This window comes from Xenia sp. Carnegie-2017, unplaced genomic scaffold (assembly GCF_021976095.1).
Source record: "Xenia sp. Carnegie-2017 unplaced genomic scaffold, XeniaSp_v1 HiC_scaffold_1, whole genome shotgun sequence".
NCBI lineage: Eukaryota > Metazoa > Cnidaria > Anthozoa > Malacalcyonacea > Xeniidae > Xenia > Xenia sp. Carnegie-2017.
The window spans coordinates 8,655,637-8,662,420 of NW_025813402.1; the positions used below are offsets into that span (position 1 = coordinate 8,655,637).

At 36.7% G+C, this 6,784-nt stretch overlaps 3 long non-coding RNA genes across 3 annotated transcripts; all 3 read left to right on the forward strand.

The window, feature by feature from the left end:
* The first annotated feature begins 990 nt into the window (after positions 1–990).
* LOC124443046 lies at positions 991–1,295 on the forward strand. The gene is made up of 2 exons (XR_006947475.1): positions 991–1,102; positions 1,237–1,295. It is a non-coding gene; the product is annotated as an uncharacterized LOC124443046 (long non-coding RNA).
* A 612-nt stretch (positions 1,296–1,907) lies between these two features.
* On the forward strand, positions 1,908–2,393 carry LOC124443053. The gene is made up of 2 exons (XR_006947476.1): positions 1,908–2,134; positions 2,210–2,393. It is a non-coding gene; the product is annotated as an uncharacterized LOC124443053 (long non-coding RNA).
* A 323-nt stretch (positions 2,394–2,716) lies between these two features.
* LOC124443034 lies at positions 2,717–3,516 on the forward strand. Its single transcript, XR_006947473.1, has 3 exons — positions 2,717–2,916; positions 2,996–3,104; positions 3,180–3,516. It is a non-coding gene; the product is annotated as an uncharacterized LOC124443034 (long non-coding RNA).
* Positions 3,517–6,784: the final 3,268 nt, after the last annotated feature.

Here is a 6,784-nt window from a genome sequence, read left to right on the forward strand (position 1 = left end):
TTCCCCTTGTGTGAATGCAGTTATCCAGGCAGTCTCAAGGTCTCCCAATCGAGCAATAGTCCTGAAAGGCCATATTTTCGATGCCAATCCATCGCCGTCGAAGAAAAATGTAGCTTTTTCTATTGGCGGAGGGTAACTACGAATAGCGAGATCATTAAGAAAAAAAGAAAGGTTGAACTGAATGACCACAAGAGGAAAGGAGCTTTTAAACTTTGATTCGTTAAAGAAATGATTTATAACTATGTAGAAAAACCATCAATTGTAGAAATAGAAGAATGTAAAATAGTCAGAGAAAAATGGTCGCGCAAACTTGTAAATAGAAATCAAATGAAAAAATATCAAGTTGTCTTTGAATAACGAATAAAAATAGACGAAGGTGCCCATACCCATTCCCTGTGGCTATCATTGATTTCCGACACTTAAAGTTCACACCGTCAGACTTTTCCCATACACGATGTGGTGACAGATCATATTTTGTTTACATCCATTCATTAAAGTGTGTAAGAAAATGGCATGGAAAGCGGGTCTGAAGAGAAGAAATTAGCGAGTCGATTGATTTAATGATAACCGACTCCGATAAAGATGAAGAAGTCTTTTCCGAACGACAATCAAATGTGGAGTTTCTAAATGACAGTGACGTGTCGCATCTCAGGCGCATGTGCAGTGCATCTCAGGCGCATGTGCAGTGCATCTCAGGCGCATGTGCAGTGCATCTCAGGCGCATGTGCAGTGCATCTCAACCACTTACGAAATTGAAAGCGCTTGTGGGGATGCATACACCATAAAAACTCTGCAAAAAAATCCAAACATGCAAAGTGAAGGATGACCTCGCCACAATCGTCGTTTTATACCTTCAGTAAGTACCGTTTGTCTTTTTCTGTTCCTTAGGGTGCATGAATAAACTTTAAAAGAGACGCCGGTTTTATTTTCAGAAAAATGTGATCACTGTGATGATTATCTTGTAAAACCATCATGTGGCCATGTATCACATCTTGCTGATGTGATCGAGAAGATGTTTAGCAAGACGGACATTGTGTTTGAATGTCTAATTTGCGAGTATTTCGGATTCAGAGACGGATCGTCTTATGAAAGACGCTATCGAGTAAGTTTTTAATTCGCATGTAGTTGTCGTAAAATGTTTTTTTCTATGTAATATTACCACGCTTACGTATATGTATACAGAAGTGTTAACATGTAAGCGGTAAATTCATACATGTTTTTTTCTATTTCTTTCAGAACAATGTGTGATGCTTTAACTTTGAATATCAACTTGCAATAAATATATATTTACAACAGGTTATTGACTCGTGTTTCAAGTTTGTCTATATAATCGGACATCACATTCTACCTGCGATGATTCTCTGATTGGAAGCATTGCTTTCATACGTCAAAAAAACATGGGCGCTCGTTAGAAATTAATGTACAATCTGTTCTAGGGTTTAGAGAAATGGAAAAACGGCAGAATGCCATGCAAACATCTGCCAAGGTAATGTATATGCCTCCTCCACCCACTCGAAAGAACTTCACGAAGATCCAGAACAAAAAAACTGTTGCGAATAATTGAACAACTTGCAAATGATAGCATGACAACAAATGCATTTAAAATGAAAGAAGCATGTGGAAGTCATGAAGGAGAATGTGGAATATCCCTGGATGGAACATGTCAGAAAAGAGGTCATGAGTCACATAATGGTGTGGTTACTGCTATTTCTACATCAATAAAGACTTGTGTTGATGTGGAAGTTCCTTCTGATAAATGTAAAGAATGTCAAAAATGGGAAAAAAAAACAAAGTGATCCAAGATATGAAGTGTGGAAAGCCAACCATCTCTGCAAAATCAATCACTCTGGAAGTTACAGGAGCATGGAAACAGTTGAAGCAGTTAGAATTTTTAACTATCAGTGGCAACACGAGGTTTGACGCTATCGGTCAAGATCATTACGATCGTATGTCTGCGTATGTTGAAAAGCGTGATGCTTCTACTGCTTCTACTGTATCCCGATCTTCAAGACAAACTATTTGTGCTTCATCCTGACCATGAAAGTGAACAGCGTAGGATGCTTATCCGAATTTTACAATGTGGCCGTTCAGACTATTATCAACGAGCTGCTACGGGTTACTTGGCTATTTGCTTGTAAGTCAAATAATTAATATGCTTGCTGAATGTTGTAGTCGTTTTTTATGTAATGTCCATTGCTTTATACTCTAGTTGTTTTGACGAAGAAGTCAATAGACTTTTAAAAGATTTTTTCCAGTATGTATTTTTATAATTCTTTATCCTTTGCACATTGATACAGTAGAACAGTCAGTAAGATTGATTTTTTTATTTCAGAGTGGCCGTTAATAGTTTCTTCAATTAAAATGTTTTATTCAATAAAATTTATTTAAGAATATCAACGTCTCTTGTTCTAATTTGTTCTTTTTTCTCCCAAAAATTTTTTTCTCTAATCATTGCACATCATAGACCATCGTCGGAAAGTATACATACAGTGTTTCAATTAACATGCCATATTGAATGAAAGTATCTGGATAAGTTCGGATACTTTAAAAGGAGAGAAATCATGAGCTTTCGGCCTTTCGAATTGCACATACGCATTCATACACTTGCAGATACAAGTTTCCAAGCGGTATGGAATCTTTAAAGGATTTGGCCACAAAAACTACACTTTTAAACATACATAAAGCTTTTGGGGGGAAAGACCAGATGAAACCACAACACAATATTCAAGGCACACTGTTCAATGGTAATTTTCTTTTCACAACGCATGCGCTGTGTACTTCAACCACTTGAAATACTAAAAGTGTTTTGTATGTGTTAAGACGATAAAAACTCTGCAAAAAATCAAGACACGCAAGTCGCAAAGTCTGGAAGAATGGCATCGTCGCAGCCAACATCAAGCGAATACCCCGAAATTAGTAAGTGCGAGTTCTTTCTGTTTATTTCAAATTAGCGAATGTTTTTTATCTTCAACAGAATCTATCTCCTCATTTTCAGAAAAATGTAATCGCTGTCGTGATTTCTATATCACGGCTAAATGTGGGCACACTGTTCATCTCTCCCCGTTGATGGAGTCATGGGGAAAATTCCAATGCAAAATTTGTGGGTTTGTATGCCTTTAAAGATATTTTAATCTCAGGTTGCGTTTCATGTCATTGATGTTTACACTTCATTCATGTAGTGTATCGGACGCTGGTGTCAAATAATTAATATCTAGTTGTTTTGACGAAGAAGTAGATCGCTTCTTAGAAGATTTTTTTCAGTAGGTATTTTTATAATTCTTTATCCTTTTCACATTGATACAGTAGAACAGTCATAATAACCACAATAACAAGAAAAAGCTTACGCATAAGACGTGGTTAATCAACTGACCACAGTCTACGCGCAAGCGGTTAACCCTACGTCATTGTACGATCACTTACTTATAAGCAGAGAAACGAAAGCTTTAGTCATGTTGGTACTCAGTAGAAGTCCACATCAAAAGAAAGTCACAAGTAAAAGTTAAACAAACGAGAAACCCGAAAAGAACTAAAGAAAAGAAAACGAACCATCTACGAAAGAACTAAAGAAACCAGAACATATCCATCAACGAAAGACTCATTGAAAACAGTTGTCCTAGATAAGTTTAATGACCTTTAACGTTATTTCACAGTCTTAACTGATGGTGCTTGAAATACATTAGGCCTGCGGACATAAGACTTAATTTACTGTTTTAATGCTTTAATGCCCTCATTCACTCTGAAACGCACGCATGCCAAGGAAATAATCGATCCATTGGAAAATTACTGCTAACAAAAGAGCCTTTGTCAATATTTTGCATGTAAAAGCACTCACGTTAAAGTCTCAGGCAAAGTCTTCAGTAAATTTCACCCTAAAAACTCCCCTTCTAAAGCGAATTTTTTGTTTCTACTTTTGGTGGATGTTATTCAAAGCCTTCTCGTTAAGTTACATCGTGTAGGTTGAAATTTGACACCATGGTAACTCTCAGAATTTCATATCAAAGCTTATCGCGTGCTCGCATTGTTCGAAAAGTTGCTCTTCAAAAAACATTATATTTTGTATCTCTAAGGAGAAAAGTCTTTTTGTTAGTATTTCGGACCTTTCCTTTTGTTATTCCGATAATAATCAGATTGAAAAATAATAAGGAATAGTCGAAATAGAAAGAGAAAAGCTGTTAGAACTCCGCCATCAAAAATGGCAAAGAAGTCAAAACATGGCGGAAACGATGACGCAAACCCTGGACCTTCTGGAAAGAAAATAAGTCATCAAACGAGGAGCATTGACGAAACTTTTAATAATCTACACACTGAAAAAGAAGTCGCCGTGTTTATGGACTTGTCTTTGCTGTTTGGTGTTTTTGATGAAATTTTAAAATGCCCTGATTGCGAAAGCAGTTTGGAATCCCATGTTGACTTGAGGAAAAGGAAAGGCTATACACATTATATTGTCCTTCAATGTAAGAATAAAGAATGTGAGTGGAAGTATAGTTTCAACACATCTAAAAATCAAGGCTGTTCACACGAAGTTAATGTCCAAGCAGTCCTAGCCCTAGCATTTCGAGAAATTGGTCGAGGACAAGCTGCAATGGTCACATTCAGCAAGGTCATGAATATGGCTCCATCACCAACTTGCCGAAGCTTTACAATGATCCAAAATGGAAAGCTGTTACCAGTTGTTTAACAATTGGCCAATGACAACATGCTCAGCAGTGCTATGCATGTTAAAGAGGAGAATGGAGCACCAGAATGTGGAATATCTTTGGATGGTACATGGCAAAATAGAGACCATGATATGGGAAAGATGTCCGAAGACCACATATGTTGAACAAGAGACTGTTGCTCTTGCAACATACTTGGCTGTACTTAAATTTAATTATGGGGACATAAATTTGTTAAAGATATTAAAGGGGAACTCCACCCAAAAATAATGTTGGTCTTAAAAGTTCCATTTTTATGCAAAGGCTACTATATTTTTGAAATTTTTACATCAGCTATTTTATTTTTGACAAAATCGCGTCTTCAAGTGCGCTATTTGAGCTGTTTTGAGGCTTAGCAGCGTGGGCACAGAAAGTGTCAGCGGAAATTATTTTGACGTCATATCGTCAAACCGATTTGGAGTTGAGTTTACAACAAAGTAAAATAATAACGCACAGCCTAGCACAAAAACAAAACAATCGCTTATAATGGCTTTTTTGGAAGAACCTCGGCCTAATTCACCAATCGATAGTGAAATGGAAGACAATCCAACAAACAATATTCGGCCATATCAGTTTGAGCCCGAATGGCCGGCTGATGAACACGAAGAAGCTCACCAGTTTGAGGATAACGAAGAACAGGAATTTTTGTATATTGACGATGAATCTCGGCGCGACAATCTTGAATGGTGGGTAGTAAAATGTTATATTATTCTAGACCATTGTTTCTATCTCAAAAGTACGTTTTCAGTTTTTGAAGTTGACCACGTCCACACACACATAATACTTTAGATTTTAAAGTTTTATTGTAAGATACAATTTTATTGAAGTTTTGACATTTACTTTTCAAGATCCTTTCTTTTAACATATTCAGGTGTCAATGTGGTAACTGCCAAATAATGGATAATAACGAGGAATGTTTATGCTGCAAAGAGATTTCCAATATTTGTGACAAAAATTTAGAGGCAGTAGAAACGAATGAGACCACAGAAGACCCTTTCTGCCTTACACAACATCCTGGTTTTGAGCCTGTTTGTCTTAATAGGTGGGTTTTACAAACAGCTTGGTACCAGTACAAGCAGCAATATGAGGTAGCATATGATGGGCCCGAGGACAAACTGTACCGCCATATTGCATATAGACAGTTGGCTAGATGGTGCTGGGGTGTCTTGGGTAGAGAAGTGAGAGTCATCTTGCCATCATGTGCAGTTACTCGCATTAGAGAAACATTTCCTCCACCTGGCCTTGCAGAGGAATTTCAATTTGAAGGCTTTCACTATGTTGATGAATGAAGTATTTTATTATGATATAGGTATATACCCATTACAATTACTTTGTATGTCAATATTAAAGTGGCATAGCCAGCTCATTTATAGGTCATGCTATGCACATTTATTATTATTAATTTATTACAAAAAAAAACAGATTTACAAAGAAATGATTATAAATGTGGCTTGGCTATTACACTGGTTATAATATAACTATAATTAATTACATGAATAGTTTGTGTAATGCAGTGGTGAAACTAGCTATAGCAAAAGGTTTTGCTATGTTAATATTTAAGAATGAACATTTTTTAAGTAGTACAAAAGTTGTCTTCACTGATTCAACATCATATTATATGGGTATGGCAAAACCTATTGCCATAGCTAACATCACCACTGACATTTTATGCAAATCTAGACTGATGTTCCTTTACAAGTACTTCTTTCCTGGGTGGACATGATTTAGAAATGTTCTTTGGAAGATTCTCGCCATGATGTACAAGTTCAATCTCCTCAGTTTTGCATGCATTCACAACCTCCGCAAGTAGTTTATCAATGTACTGGTACTCTTTCTTTTCTTTCATTGCTTTTACAACCCATTGCTTCTGTGTTTTAGCAAAAAACATTTTGTAACGGTCTTGCCCTTTGTTTGTCCCTGACTTAATGACTGCTTTATCACGTTTAATATCGTTGTTGTGATCTAATGCTGCTAACTGAGTGCGGGCTACCATCCCAGGAAATGAAAAATGCTCTCGCTTTGGGCAGGTCTTTTAGAAGCCTCTTGTCACATATCACCTTCTCTGCAGCGATATATGCTTGTGAAGTAGG